The sequence below is a fragment of the Zingiber officinale genome, chromosome 3A (genome assembly GCF_018446385.1).
Source record: "Zingiber officinale cultivar Zhangliang chromosome 3A, Zo_v1.1, whole genome shotgun sequence".
Lineage (NCBI taxonomy): Eukaryota > Viridiplantae > Streptophyta > Magnoliopsida > Zingiberales > Zingiberaceae > Zingiber > Zingiber officinale.
The window spans coordinates 15,243,786-15,259,951 of NC_055990.1; the positions used below are offsets into that span (position 1 = coordinate 15,243,786).

Genomic DNA, 16,166 nt, shown 5'->3' on the forward strand with positions numbered 1-16,166 from the left:
CAAGACTCATCTGGACACTAAATGAATCCATAAGACTGGATCACTTTATCAAACTGGATGTTCCAAGACCTCGAAGCTTGCTTCAGTCCATAAATGGACCGATTGAGCTTGCATAAAAGATGCTCTTTTCCCTTTACAATGAATCCCTCTAGTTGATTCATATAGATGTTTTCTTCAAGACTTCCATTAAGGAAAGCTGTCCTGATATCCATTTACCAAATCTCATAATCCATATGAGTGGCAATAGATAATAGAATCCGAATAGACTTAAGCATAGCTACCGACGAAAAGATTTTCTCATAATCGATTCCCTCTTTCTGAGTATACCCTTTTGCAACAAGTCTTACTTTGAGGTTTCCACCTTCCCGTCTGTCCCTCTTTTTCTTGTGTAGACCCATTAACATCCAATGGTGTTTACACCATTTAATGATTCTACAAGCTCCCAGACCTGATTAGAGTACATAGATTCTATTTCGTGTTCATTGCACTTTGTCAAGATGCTACATCTTTATCTTGGAGTACTTCATCATATGTCAAGGGATCAGGTTCACGTTCACCAGGGGTCAAGTCTGAAGACTCTTCCAAATATATGAATATATCAGGTTGCCGAACTGTTGGAATGTATACCAAAAGCCTTATTTTTCGCATAAATATTTATTTAGAAATTAGAATCATATTAGTCAAATGTCTACATTTATGCTAAGCGTAGTTGTCCATTTAATTTATATTGTAGATAACATGGTGTGAGTAGACACACAGAAGATCATGTTATCAGATCCTTATAAATTATAAATAGTAGCTCACAACCAAGATGAAATGGGACAAACCATTGGAGTGGTTGTAGTGTAATTTGGTAATAGTTTATCTTGACTATAATATTACACTAGTACACTATGAGTACATTGAGCAGGACCAGTTGAGGTAGTTTATTTTATACCGACTATATAAAAGAACAAAACCTCTGTTATTATAGAAGTGCGTACTCTTAATTATAATATAATAACAAGCACGTATATTTGATATTTATTTCTTTAATTTATCAAAGGGTGTGATTTAGTTCGTTAAATCAATAGGCCCGATAAGTTAGGAAATGATATTATTTATATGGTGTGTTGTTGATTATAGAATGAAACTGTGTCCTAGTAATCTAGGTTGATGATGTTCCCTTGAGGAGCTCATAAGGATTGTCATGTAAATCCTGTAGGTGGACATAGTCCGACATGACAATGAAGTTGAGTGGTACTACTCTTGGAGCTAGATATTAATTAAGTGAGTTGTCAGTAACTCATTTAATTAGTGGACATTCGATATCTTCAACACAGGGAGATTAATGCACTCATAATAAGAAGGAGCCCATAATGTAATTTGGGATTGGTGCGGTTGTTCAATCACTACAACAAAAACCCTCATAGACATCAGTGGAACAACAACGGTTTTAAGCAAAAACCGATGTCTTTGAGTATTTTACACCGGATTTTCCAAAAACCGGTGTCTATGAGTGCAGATTTTCACTAATAGACATCAGTTTTTTTAGCCGATGTCTATGAGCACCCATTTTTCGTTAATAGACACCGGTTTTAACAGCGGTTTTTAAAACCGGTGTCTATGATAATTTTCTTATTCTATCTACGAAATCGGATAGTAAAAATCTGTTATTAAAAATGATATTAATGAACCAAAATAAAATAATTAAATTTTTCCACCAATACTTAGCTAAAATTTTCAACACTTCAACTCTTCCTTCCAACCTAAACCTATATGACGCGTCCACGGGAGGCAGAGACAAAGAGCCATCTTCGGGCGACTCACCTTCTCCGCGTCTATCTTCTCCTCCCCTCCCATCGCCGACCCAATCTCGACCTCCTTCGTTCTCCCAAGTCGAAGCAGACAGAAACAGAGATCGGAGATCTGTGCTTCTGATTCACCGCTCGATCCGCGAAGATGCAGATAGGTTCCGAGAAGGCGTCGTCACTCGATCTCTTATCGTCCATCGTCGCCTCCCTCTCCGACTGATATGGGCTTGATTCCGGCACCGGGGATGCGTTCGTGGTGAACCGGCTGTTGATCGCCATCCTGAGCATCGTCATCGCCGTGCTCGTCGGTTGCGTGGCAATCTTCTTCGTCTGGCGATCGAGCGGAAGGAAGCCCGCCGAGCCGCTGAAGCCGCTAGTGGTGAAGACCCAGATGGATACAGAGGAGGACCAAGGGAAGAAGAAGGTCACCGTCTTCTTCGGGACGCAGACCAGGACGGTTGAGGGGTTCGCGAAGGTTAGGGTTTTTATCCGAGTAGTTCATTTTTTTAATTTTTCTCCCATGATCTTAGATTTTCCCCCCTTCTAGGCGTTGGCCGAGGAGGCAAAAGCACGGTACCCTAATGCCATATTTAAACTCGTGGATATCGTAAGATCATCTTCCTTCTGTTTCAGATAATTGGAAATACTACTGATTAATTGACTGATCTGTAGTTAGTTTCCTCAATTATAGGACGAATATGCTACTGAGGATGATGAGTACAAGGAGAACCTGAAAAGGAGAGCTTGGCTTTGTTCTTCTTGGCTACGTAAGTTGAAAGCCAGGAATTTTTTGTTTTTATAAACGATCAGTTTCCTCAAAGTTCGAGCTGATCCCTTTGTTTTCTTTAGGTATGGAGATGGCGAGCCTACTGATAATGCTGCCCGATTCTACAAATGGTTTACAGAGGTTCTGGAAGCATGCACATTTAGTTAATCTATTCTACCAATAATCCTTTTGCCTTGATCGATTGCTGATTATTAGTTTTTATAGGGGAAAGAGAGAGGAACCTGGTTGGAAAATCTTCAATTTGGTGTGTTTAGTTTGGGCAATCAGAAATATGAACATTTTAATAAGGTTTGGCATGATGAAATTGTCAGTATTCTTTTTGTGGGAATTGCTTGGCTGATATATTTGCGTATTGTGTCCTTGCAAAGGTTGCTGTGGTGGTCGATGAACTCCTTCATGAGCAAGGTATATAGTCGATTTATTTAGTTTGTGATTTGACTAAGTCACATATGCTCCTAAAGCTGATTTTAAATCCTATCTTCAGTTGCAAGCTCAAAGTTCATGCATTTCATTTTTCTAGAGAATTTAACTTGTTTTGTAGACTAATTGTTACTCTAAAAACTTGTAAAGTCAACATGGTATGAGGAGTTACTAAGAAACAGTTGAGTATTCATGTTATCTGTGAGTTTCATACATACAACTGTAATGTAGTAGTCATGTGCAAGTTTGTAGATGTGTTTAATGAATTTAAGCATCATTCTTACTTGGATATTCTTCTATATTTTTTTTTCCTCTACATAGGCGCCAAGCACATTGTCCAAGTGGGGTTGGGAGATGATGATCAGGGTATTGAGGATGACTTCTCTGCATGGTATGTAGTATCAGCAAACTTTTATGCATGCCATCCAAATTTCAATGTCGGCTACTGGTATTTTTTAGTTTTCTATTTTTTTTTTCTCTTTTGCCCATCATTATCTCATTACTCCTTTGTGGAATATGAAATATCAACTGTACTTTCAGGAGGGAGCTTCTTTGGCCAGAGTTGGATAAGTTACTTCAGGATGAAAATGAGACAGGTGCACTCCTTATACAGCTGCCATTCCTGAATACCGGGTTGTATTTGTCAAGCCTGAAGAAGTTCCATATCTGGACAAAAGTTTGAGTTTTGCAAATGGCCATGCGATTCATGACATACAACATCCATGCAGGTAGAGATGCTCTTTACAAAGACAATTTAAAAATAGTACTGGTTAGGATTTTCCAGTCCATGAAAAGCATATCTAACACAACTTGTGTATCTTCAAGGGCTAATGTGGCTGTAAGACGAGAGCTTCATACTTCAGCTTCGGACCGGTCATGCATCCATTTGGAGTTTGACATAGATGGCACTAGAGAACATTATATATCACTCTCACTTGCATATTTTGAGAACGTGCAGGATGCATACACTAATTATATTTCTTTGTGTAGTTTTCACTGGATTTCGACTATCATCAATGTTGAGATGGAGATTAATTTTTTGTTAGATCCTCTTGGTCATCGCATTCGTGATCAAGATTGGAAATATATTGTCAACATGTAAGTTTTTTGGCTTCTTTTCTTACCTTTGTTGAAACATGGATGTATTTTGGTGTGGTAATACAATTCCCCACGGGTTATATGCATGAAGGGCCTTGAAATTGTATAATGCGGAGGTGGGAAGGAAAGGGAAAAAACAACCAACATGAGAAGTTGTGTAAAATACTGAAAATGATAAGGGATTTTTCCGGAATTTTTGGACATTTTTCGGGAATTTTTCGGAGCTCGTACGGACGAGTTGATGGGGATAGAAATGGGGTCCGGAAAAGCCTGTTTTGGTTACCCTGTTTTAATGAGGAAAAGATTTATTTTTCTTTTTCTTTTCCTTTTCTTTTTCTTATTATTTTCTTTATTTTCGCCGTTTTTTCTTCTTTGCCGAGCCGTGCCCGCGCGCCCTCTTTTCTCCCCGACGCCGCCGATCTCGTCCGAGCCCTAACCGCCGGGCCGGCGGTTTTCCTCCTCTCCTCCTACTTCATCCTCCCTTCCACTTCTTCTTCTTCTCCCTCCGGCGACGCCGCACGAGCACAATCGAACCGGACTATCTCCTTGCCCTAATCTGCCGCCGGCTGAGTTCCTGCTACCTTTTTCCTCTAGCCGACGACAGCCACTTGAGTAGCGCCGGCCACCCCCGATCGCCGGCACTCGAGTACCACTGTTTGGGTTCTTATGTGCCCTAGCTTCTGCCGCCGACGACTAGAGCCACCGCCGATCGCTCTGTGCCCTTCTACTTCTCTGCTGCCACTCTAACCGGAGCCGAGACCTTCTCACAGCAGTGCTGCCGGCCGGAAATACTCTGTGCCCTAGCTGTGAGCATTTCTTCCTCCTCAGAGCAGTGGTGATACGGTATTGTGACAGAAAGGTGAGGGTTTAGGTCGTGATCTAGTGTTCTGTTCTTGTTCTATAGCTACTGTTGATCATAACATTAGATCGGTACCTTTTGGTTTTACAGATCCTTGGTACAACAGATCGGCGATATTAGAGTTGCCCTATTCCGGCAGCCACTTTTTGTAGCAATCGACAGCACCTTTCCTGCCTGTTGAATTAAGGTAAGGATTAGGGTTTTGATATTTGTGGTAGATTATTGCTAGTTGAGTTAGCAATAATTAATAATTAGGTTTGGAAGTTATGTAATGGTGTAATTGGGGTTAACGAAACTAACCCTAACTGGTTAGTGGGTTAGAAATTTGTTTAGCTATTTGTTTATAATTAAATTAGCTAAACTGTGCGATTTAACACAGGACTTTGATTCGAGACGAGCATCTCGACGTCCGAGTTGGACCATTTCGATTGGAGGCGGGTACTTTGACTTATGTCTTTTGATATGCATGATAATATGTTTAACATATAACAGTAATTGTGTTACCTGTTTATTTCGGTTGGTCACTACATGATTAGTACATGTTGTTTGTTTATTTATTCTGCACTGCATATTGTCTACCTGATCACATATGCCTTAGGTAGTGACCTAACCACATGCTCTGTTATATTCTGGATCTAGGGTTTATTCGATACCCTCTTCTATTTGTGTACCTTCTATTTGATACGTCTTCTTGTGGTACACACTTTGTATCTATTTATATGGATCATGCCATGTTATTCATGAGATTGCCATGTTCAGTATCATGCATCATGATTGCATGCTGTGCGATTGTCGGCTCTACTTTGGTTGAGCTCATCGCCAGTTACATGTACTGCACACATCACCCATGGATTTGTATATCTGGCTGGTGTGTGGCGGTTCTGCTGTTTGGCTCCGTTGGTCAGGCGACTCAGCGTGGTAGCCGGCAGTCAGTTCCGCTCTGTTTGGCTGTAAAATACCGGAAAAAAATAGGAAATATTAATAAGGGATTTTTCCGGAATTTTTAGAAATTTTTCGGGAATTTTTCGGAGCTCGTACGGACGAGTTAACGGGGATAAAAACGGGGCCCGGAAAAGCCTGTTTAGGCTACCCCGTTTATGTGAGGAAATGTTTATATTTACATTTCCTTTTCTTTATTTTCTTTATTTAGTTTTTGTTTTTTTTTTTTTTCCCTTTTCTTTTCTCACCGTTTCCTTTCCCTCCCGCACGCGCCGACGCCGAGCCGCACCTCCTCCGTGCCCTAACCGCCGGCCACTCGGCGGTTACCTCCTCTCCTCTCCCACGCGAGCATAAGTCCCGGACCAAGGGAGAAAGCCGACGCCTTCTCCTCTCTGTGCTTGGGCCGTGACGCCGGTTTCCTCCACCCGACAGCAACGCCGGTGCCTTTTCTTCCGCGCGGCGTCTTCTCCTGTGCCCTAACCGGCGATCTCTCCATCTTCCTCTCCTCTTCCCTTCCGAGCCACACCGCCGACGCACACAGACGCCTTCGCCGTGGAGATTCCACCGCCGACACTGCTCCTCCTCAGCTCTAGCCCGACCCGCGATTCCTTTCCCTCTTCGGCCACCTCCGCACGGTAGAGAACCCCAGTGCCGGCCCCTCTTCTGTGTCGGTGCCCTAGCAAGCCGTCGGCGTCGCCCGTAGCAGTGCCGCTCCTCACTACGCTGCCTCATTTAGGCTGTGCCCTAGCGCTGGTAGCCGATTCATCTGTGCCCTAGCACTGTCGCCGGAGTCTTGGATCACCTCCGATCAGTGGAGAGGAAGAAGGTAAGGTTTAGGCTGTGGATTAGCTATCAAGCTGATCATTTTGATCGTGAATTGATTAGAACTTGATGTGAAGTTGTGTCTGTGGTTGGACAGTCACTCCATACAGTGGCTATTGGTTCTTGTAACGACGGTGAATTTGAGGTAAGGTTTAGGATATTGAACTTCGAGTAGGTTGATTATGTTTATGTTTGGAGTAGGTAGATTTGATTTGCTTTAGACTTTTAATCTAATGTTATGATTAGGGTTAAAGGAAATTAATCCTAGTTAATTGTTGGATTTAATTTAGGAGGGTCGAGATTATGGTTTAGGGTTTTTCCCTAAAACTGTTCTTAAGGATTTTTATTTAGTTATTCGTTTAATTTGTAGCTAAATAAAAATGTATGTTTGGTATCACAGGACTTTGACGCGAGACGAGTATCTCGGAGTCAGATTTGGACTATTTTATCGGAGGCGGGTACTTTTGACTCTTGTTGTCTTTGATATGCTTAGTAATGGAATTAACATGTTTCATTAATTATGTTTCTTATCTATTTCGGTTAATCACTACCCAAATCTTACATGCTTGATTGATTGATTGGTTTTGCATCTCAGGTATATTTTTACCTGTTTATACATGCTTATAGGGGTAGTGATATGCCATGCTTGACCATGTTCAGGACCTAGGTTTTTATACCTTCTGTGTACCTTGATTTGATATGATTCTTTGACCTAGGGTGCACATTTCTATATATATGGATTAGGTCGGGATGTTTATATGGTTATTGCCATGCATCATTTGCATGATTGCATCCTGTGCGATAGTCCGCTCCATTATTCTTGAGCACATCGCCATTACATGGATCTGCACACCACCACTCATGGGTTAGTGGTCGATTCAGCTGAGTGTGTCGCAGGGACTCTGTTAGGCACCGTTGGTCCGCTCATGGGTAGTGTGACACAGCGTTCCGACAGGATTCCTCCCCGTCTTTGAGTACCGGGAGTTGAGAGCATTGCGCTCCCCATCTATGATTTGGGGTAGGAGGATAGGTGTACTCCGACAGCATCCCGTCCAGTGACGACAGAGTGCACGGTTGTCACAACCCTACCCACTCGGCCTCACTTTTGTATGAGACGATCGACTGGCGTCGGTGACCGGGACGCATCATTGGCATCATATGCATGATGCATTTATTGCTGTGTTTGTGGTTGCTGCATTTATATGCTGCATATTGTTTGGATGCCTATGTTTGACATGCATGTGATTCCTATACCACTCGGACTGTTTGACCTTATACTCAGGACTGGTTAGTACAAAGATTCTCCTGTTTACTTGGATGCATATTTATATCTTTCTTATATCAGGTACGCATGATTAGTGTTAGGTGTTATTTCTTTACTTTGCATATCAATTGTACTGCTGAGTGTTGGACTCACCCGCCTCCATTGTTGATATTTTCGGGTTGATCTGTCAGGAGAGTTCCAATTCTGGTCCCTGCAGACCTCGAGGATAGGATTTGGTTTCCGTTTTGGTTTCTTTTCTATTCTAGACTATTTAAAACTTGTTATGTTTTAGTTTTTTCCACCTATGGACGTTGTATGGATTTTATGATGTCGATGAAATTGGACTTGGTTTTATTCTACTACATGCCTCCTGAACGCAGAAGAGGTAAGAAAAAATCGGATTTGGGCTTTACGAGTGTAGTTGAGTAGGGTGGATTTGAGTCGAGTATTATTATTGCATACAGAAAACTCAAATATATATAGTGGTGAGAATTGTTGGATGATTCCAATCTGCACTATGAGTTCAATATTTATTGTGGTTGAAACAAGGATTGTCAACCTAAATGTGATGAAGAGATTTTCGAGGACCCTAGTCCAATTTAGTGGTATCATATAGGAATGTTTGGTTATTTCTTTTTGGATTTGAATTTTTCTCACCATCTAAATAATAGAAGCTTACATTTATCCTTTGCTGTTTAGGAGAATTTCTCGAACTCTCAGGATAAGCTTTGTCAAGTTTTGAGTCAAAACTGGTAGGTATTATTTTGGCTTATGTTTGAGTTTATTTGGATTTCCGGCGATATGTACGTTCGAATTTTGAGGTCAAATTGGGGACCGGACAATGACGGAACATCTCCAGACGACAAATAGGTATGTTGTTATTTTATGTTGGTTATATTGGTATTGATATCTGTAATTTAATTTAACAGATATGAGACGATCTACTCGTATTCTTTGCGAGGCGTGGTCCGACCACGTGGCGAGGACCACGGATCTCCGGATATGCGGAGATGCCCATGATTAGTGAGCACCTGTCGATCGGGGCGGACTCGGGAGGCGGAGCATCGGGCTCTCAAATCCCGATAGCTCGTAGAGATATCTACTTTGGCCACACCGGTATCCACGCCTACCACATTTACAGTACCATCGAGTACCATTGGTGTGCCCGACGCGTCTGCTCAGTAGCCCTCACGGTGTATTCGGGACCACCGCCACTTGGACCTCACAGTGTGCGACACCGGCACTGCTGTACCTCCGGTGCCTCTGATGGCAGTTGTCCACATCCGTACCTTTTCCCACCGTACCTCCAGTTGCCACCACGTTTGTTCCCCAGGCGGTACCACCGACGGCCTATGCTCCGTATATACAGCAGACCGGAGTTCCTCCTCCGGTTTATTCAGCGGTACCACACAGTAGTATCGGCTCGGTGTTTCCTTGATTCCTGCAGTCCGACACCACTCGATATTGTCCATTTGCGAGCTAGGATTCCAGATCGCCGAGTCGATGAAGACTCGTTTCACTCTTTTTCGCGGAGATCTCGATCCGAGTATGGCTTTGTCATGGATAGAGACTAGGGAGCGGACTTTCTTCTATATGGCTTGCTCCGAGTGGGAGAAAGCAGAGCTGGCTGCTTACCATTTACGGGATGAAGCTAATGCCTGGTGGGTTACTCAGCGTTCTATTATTGGTGAGCGCAACGTCACATGGACCAGGTTCAGAGAGGCTTTTGAGAGCCGTTTCTTTCCATTGTCCTATCAGATGTCTCGCCGACAGGATTTTATGAGTCTGAGGCAGAATAACCGCTCAGTGACCGAGTATAATACAGAATTCCTCCGGTTGGCTCAGTTTTGTCCAGAGTTAGTTGCGGAGGACAGAACTCGCATGATGCAGTTTATACAGGGATTGGATGGTTATCTGCATGTACAGCTTGCCGGATTAGGGATTACATCTTACTCTGATGCATTGAATCGAGCTTTGATGATAGAGTTAGCTCGGCAGACAGCATATCCGGACAGGAAAAGAAAGCATACGGGTCAGACATCAGGGCAGGTCCAGCAGACTCAGGCGACAGGACAGCCTCAGAGTAGTCGCAGACAGTCAGGTCAGAGTTCTTCTGGGGCGTCTCGTAGGCCTCAGAAATCAGGGCGGTCTTCTTCAGGACGTTCCCGGTTTTCTCAGCAGAACCGGCAACCACCTTCCGGTGATACTCATTGTTTCAGATGTAGATCTCTCTAGGACAGTCAGTTTGCTCTTATTGCAAACTGCCTGGGCACCAGAGCCGAGATTGTCAGCTGAAGGCCTAGCACACGGCTTCCGGAGGGTCGGGTCAGAGGGGACAGTCTAGTCAGACGAGGGCATATCGAGGAGGGCAGAAAGCCCAATCTTCACAGCGTCAGCAGGGAGTAGCTCCCTCCGCAGCAGCATTTGGCATGCTTGGACAGGAGTACTCCAGTGCTTCTGTAGCACCCCAGAGTTTTGCTCCAGGACCTTATTATCCGACTCAGGGGCAGTATCAGACTCAGTCTCAGCCAGCTGCACAGTATCAGTCACCATCTTCTCAGTCTTATCTGGCACATAGCCCAGCAGCGCCTCAGTGGCAGGCTTCTGCCCAGCCGCAGCAGCCGCTGGCAGCATTACCACCTCCTCCTCCGCCAGAGACTGGTCGTGTTCATGCTATTACCAGAGAGGATGCTCAGCGGGCCGACGGATCCGTTTTCCGCGGTACGATTTCCATTTATGCATTTACTGCTGATATTTTGATTGATACTGGTAGTTCGCACTCTTTTATATCCCGTACCTTTATGCGGGAGATTGGTAGATTACCTACTGTTAGGTTGCGGCGATTGACTGTCTCCCTACCGTCTGGTGATACTTTAGACGTCACCCAGGAGATCAGAGGTTGCCCGTTAGACTTTGGCAACATGATACTTACGGTAGATCTTCTAGTATTGGAGATGGTCGAGTTTGATATCATTCTTGGTATGGATTGGCTATCAGTATATCATGCTACCGTTGATTGCCAGACGAGGGTGGTCACCTTCCGGCCTCCGAACCAACCCTCGTGGAGTTTCACTGGCATCAAAGACGACGGCATCTCGATTATTTCGGCGATTCAGGCGCAGAAGCTGCTGTCTCACGGCTGTCATGGTTTTCTATTATCGTTGATCAGTACTGCGGACAGTAGTAGTTCGCAGCTCTCCGACGTTCCTGTTGTCCGGGAGTACCCAGATGTATTTCCAGAGGAGTTGCCAGGTTTGCCTCCTAGAAGGCCAGTGGAGTTCGCTATTGAGCTGATTCCAGGAACCGCGCCGACATCGAAAGCTCCGTATCGTATGGCACCAAAAGAGTTGAACGAGCTGAAGGTTCAACTCCAGGAGCTTTTAGACAGGGGATTTATTCGCCCTAGTGTTTCACCATGGGGTTCTCCAGTTCTATTTGTCAAGAAGAAAGACGGCACCATGAGGTTATGTATTGACTATAGGCAGCTGAATGCAGTGACCGTCAGAAATAAATATCCATTACCACGGATTGAGGATTTGTTTGATCAGCTCAGAGGTACTTCAGTGTATTCTAAGATTGATCTGCGATCCGGATATCATCAGTTGAGAGTCAGAGATTCTGATATCCAGAAGACAGCTTTCCGTACCAGATACGGTCATTATGAGTTTTTGGTAATGCCATTTGGGCTTACCAATGCTCCAGCGGTGTTTATGGACTTGATGAACCGCATATTTCTGGAGTATCTGGATCAGTTTGTTATCGTTTTCATTGATGACATATTGGTCTACTCTCGTTCCGAGGAGGAGCATGCACAGCATCTTCGCACAGTCTTGGAGATTCTTCGACGACATCAGCTGTACGCGAAGTTCAGCAAGTGTGCATTCTGGCTATCCTCAGTCGGTTTTCTAGGACACGTGGTTTCTAGCAGAGGTATTTCAGTTGATCCTCAGAAGATCGAGGCTGTCACCGGTTGGGAGCAGCCGAAGTCAGTTCAGGAGATCCGCAGTTTTCTGGGATTGGCCGGATATTACCGACGTTTTGTCGAGGGTTTCTCGCGTATTGCTATGCCACTGACACGTCTTACCCGGAAAGGCGTGAAGTTCATATGGTCCGAGGATTGCGAGACCAGCTTCCAGGAGCTGAAGCGGAGATTAGTGTCGGCTCCAGTTTTGGTTTTACCTTCTGGAGAGGATGGATTTGTACTTTACACCGACGCGTCTCTACAGGGTTTGGGCGCTGTTCTGATGCAGCACGGCAGAGTAGTCTCTTATGCTTCTCGTCAGTTGAAGGAGCATGAGAAGAACTACCCAGTTCATGACTTGGAGTTAGCTGCCATCATCTTTGCTCTGAAGCTTTGGCGTCATCATTTATATGGTATCACATTTGAGATTCTCACTGATCATAAGAGTCTCAAATACATTTTTACTCAGAAGGAGCTTAATCTCCGACAGAGGAGATGGATGGAGTTCCTGAAGGACTACGATTGTACCATTAGCTATCACCCAGGGAAAGCTAATGTAGTTGCAGATGCACTCAGCAGGAAGTCCAGAGGGACTTTGGCTTGCCACCGGACTTCAGTCACGAACTTGATTCAGGGTTTCTCTGAGTTAGATCTTGAGGAGCAGGGACCGACAGAGCAGGGTATTCTGGTTACCATGGTTGCTCAGTCGTCGATCGTGACGAGGATCCGAGAGGCACAGGCTAGTGATCGGCATTTGCGGTTTATTAGCATCCAGATAGCTTCCGGCAGACCGAATTTACACGAGACGAGGAGGGTATCATATACAGATTATGCGTACCTCGGTCTCATCCGGTCTTACAGGTATTACAGGAGGCACACCGTTCTCGATTTGCGATCCATCCAGGCGGGACCCGCATGTATCGAGACTTGAGGCGTTCCTACTGGTGGAACGGCATGAAGAAGGACATCGCGGATTTCGTAGCTAGATGTCTTGTTTGTCAGCAGGTGAAGGCTGAACACCAGAGACCTGCAGGGTTACTTCAGCGGATTCCTATTCCTGAGTGGAAGTGGGATCACATTACCATGGACTTTGTGATAGGGTTGCCGAGGACACGACGAGGCCATGACGCGATTTGGGTAATCGTTGATCGATTAACCAAATCAGCGCACTTATTAGCGATTCGGAGGACTGATCCCCTGGATCGATTAGCAGATTTGTATTGCCGAGAGATTATCAGACTACATGGCGTTCCATTGAGTATCATTTCGGATAGAGATCCACGGTTTACGTCTCGTTTACAGCGATAGCGGCAGCCTTGGGCACACTCGTTTCGATCTGACCTTCCATCCACGACGGATGGGCGGTCAGGCGGACCATTCTGACTTTAGAGGACTGCTGAGATCATGTGTTATGGATTTTGGAGGCGCTTGGGAGGACCATCCGCCATTGGTAGAGTTTGCCTACAACAACGGCTTTCATTGGCTATCCGGATGGCACCGTTTGAGGCGTCTGTATGGTAGACCTTGTCGGACACCCGTCCTCTCGGGATGAGGTTGGAGAGGCTCGATTGTTGGGACCTCATAGAGTTCAGCAGGATGCGAGTTGGTCCGTACTTATCGACGGAGGATGTCGAGGCGGGATCGCGTAAGAGTTATCTTGACGGAGACGCACTAGAGTTCTCTGTTGGCGATCATGTATTTCTGAGTTTCACCCACGAAGGGTGAAGAGATTTGGCCTCGGAGGTTCCGCGGTACATTGGTCCCTTCGAGATCTTGGAGAGGATCGGCGCAGTAGCTTATCGACTGTCCCTGTCAGGCGTGCACGATGTATTTCACGATCGATGCCGAGGAGATACGTGCGACCCGACGCATGTATCTTGGCTGATATTCCAGTTCCAGTTCAGCCTGATATTACATATGAGGAGGTTCCTGCGGATACTCGACCGGAAAGAGCGTCGATTCGGAACAAGACTATCCGACTGGTTAAAGTCGGATGGCAAGATCATTCGGACGAGGAGGCTACTTGGGAGCTCGAGGATACTATCCGAGCTCGATATCCCCATCTTTTCACTTGAGGTATGTGACTTATTTACCGTTCAGCATTTATACTCTATTATCTGTTGTTAGTACTTGCTGGTGGTAGATAACGAAATTTGGGGACCAAATTTTTATAAGTGGGGGAGAATGTAAAATACCGGAAAAAATAGGAAATATTAATAAGGGATTTTTCCGGAATTTTTAGAAATTTTTCGGGAATTTTTCGGAGCTCGTACGGACGAGTTAACGGGGATAAAAACGGGGCCCGGAAAAGCCTGTTTAGGCTACCCCGTTTATGTGAGGAAATGTTTATATTTACATTTCCTTTTCTTTATTTTCTTTATTTAGTTTTTGTTTTTTTTTCCCTTTTCTTTTCTCACCGTTTCCTTTCCCTCCCGCACGCGCCGACGCCGAGCCGCACCTCCTCCGTGCCCTAACCGCCGGCCACTCGGCGGTTACCTCCTCTCCTCTCCCACGCGAGCATAAGTCCCGGACCAAGGGAGAAAGCCGACGCCTTCTCCTCTCTGTGCTTGGGCCGTGACGCCGGTTTCCTCCACCCGACAGCAACGCCGGTGCCTTTTCTTCCGCGCGGCGTCTTCTCCTGTGCCCTAACCGGCGATCTCTCCATCTTCCTCTCCTCTTCCCTTCCGAGCCACACCGCCGACGCACACAGACGCCTTCGCCGTGGAGATTCCACCGCCGACACTGCTCCTCCTCAGCTCTAGCCCGACCCGCGATTCCTTTCCCTCTTCGGCCACCTCCGCACGGTAGAGAACCCCAGTGCCGGCCCCTCTTCTGTGTCGGTGCCCTAGCAAGCCGTCGGCGTCGCCCGTAGCAGTGCCGCTCCTCACTACGCTGCCTCATTTAGGCTGTGCCCTAGCGCTGGTAGCCGATTCATCTGTGCCCTAGCACTGTCGCCGGAGTCTTGGATCACCTCCGATCAGTGGAGAGGAAGAAGATAAGGTGAGTAGGGTTGTGTAGGATCTGTGATTTCCACTGATTGATCCTTTTTCTGATCAGTTTGATTTCAGCAGTGATCCCAGCTTTGAGGTGAAGTTTTGTGCTGTGGTTGGACAGTCACTCCATACAGTGGCTATTGGTTCTTGTAACGACGGTGAATTTGAGGTAAGGTTTAGGATATTGAACTTCGAGTAGGTTGATTATGTTTATGTTTGGAGTAGGTAGATTTGATTTGCTTTAGACTTTTAATCTAATGTTATGATTAGGGTTAAAGGAAATTAATCCTAGTTAATTGTTGGATTTAATTTAGGAGGGTCGAGATTATGGTTTAGGGTTTTTCCCTAAAACTGTTCTTAAGGATTTTTATTTAGTTATTCGTTTAATTTGTAGCTAAATAAAAATGTATGTTTGGTATCACAGGACTTTGACGCGAGACGAGTATCTCGGAGTCAGATTTGGACTATTTTATCGGAGGCGGGTACTTTTGACTCTTGTTGTCTTTGATATGCTTAGTAATGGAATTAACATGTTTCATTAATTATGTTTCTTATCTATTTCGGTTAATCACTACCCAAATCTTACATGCTTGATTGATTGATTGGTTTTGCATCTCAGGTATATTTTACCTGTTTATACATGCTTATAGGGGTAGTGATATGCCATGCTTGACCATGTTCAGGACCTAGGTTTTTATACCTTCTGTGTACCTTGATTTGATATGATTCTTTGACCTAGGGTGCACATTTCTATATATATGGATTAGGTCAGGATGTTTATATGGTTATTGCCATGCATCATTTGCATGATTGCATGCTGTGCGATAGTCCGCTCCATTATTGCTGAGCACATCGCCAGTTACATGGATCTGCACACACCACCACTCATGGGTTAGTGGTCGATTCAGCCGAGTGTGTGAGGGACTCTGTTAGGCACCGTTGGTCCGCTCATGGGTAGTGTGACACAACGTGTTATCCGGCAGGGATTCCTCCCCGTCTTTGAGTACCGGGAGTTGAGAGCATTGCGCTCCCCCATCTATGATTTGGGGTAGGAGGATAGGTGTACTCCGACAGCATCCCGTCCACTCGGTCACTCATCAGGAGTAGTGACGACAGAGTGCACGGTTGTCACAGCCCTACCCACTCGGCCTCACTTTTGTATGAGATGATCGACTGGCGTCAGGGGTGACCAAGACGCATCATTGGCATCATATGCATGATGCATTTATT

General features: G+C 45.1%; 2 long non-coding RNA genes across 2 annotated transcripts; both read left to right on the forward strand.

The window, feature by feature from the left end:
- The first annotated feature begins 2,947 nt into the window (after positions 1-2,947).
- On the forward strand, positions 2,948-3,568 carry LOC122053568. The gene is made up of 3 exons (XR_006132243.1): positions 2,948-2,985; positions 3,322-3,391; positions 3,541-3,568. It is a non-coding gene; the product is annotated as an uncharacterized LOC122053568 (long non-coding RNA).
- A 902-nt stretch (positions 3,569-4,470) lies between these two features.
- Positions 4,471-5,396, forward strand: LOC122053569. Its single transcript, XR_006132244.1, has 3 exons — positions 4,471-4,957; positions 5,048-5,144; positions 5,337-5,396. It is a non-coding gene; the product is annotated as an uncharacterized LOC122053569 (long non-coding RNA).
- The last annotated feature ends 10,770 nt before the right edge of the window (positions 5,397-16,166 follow it).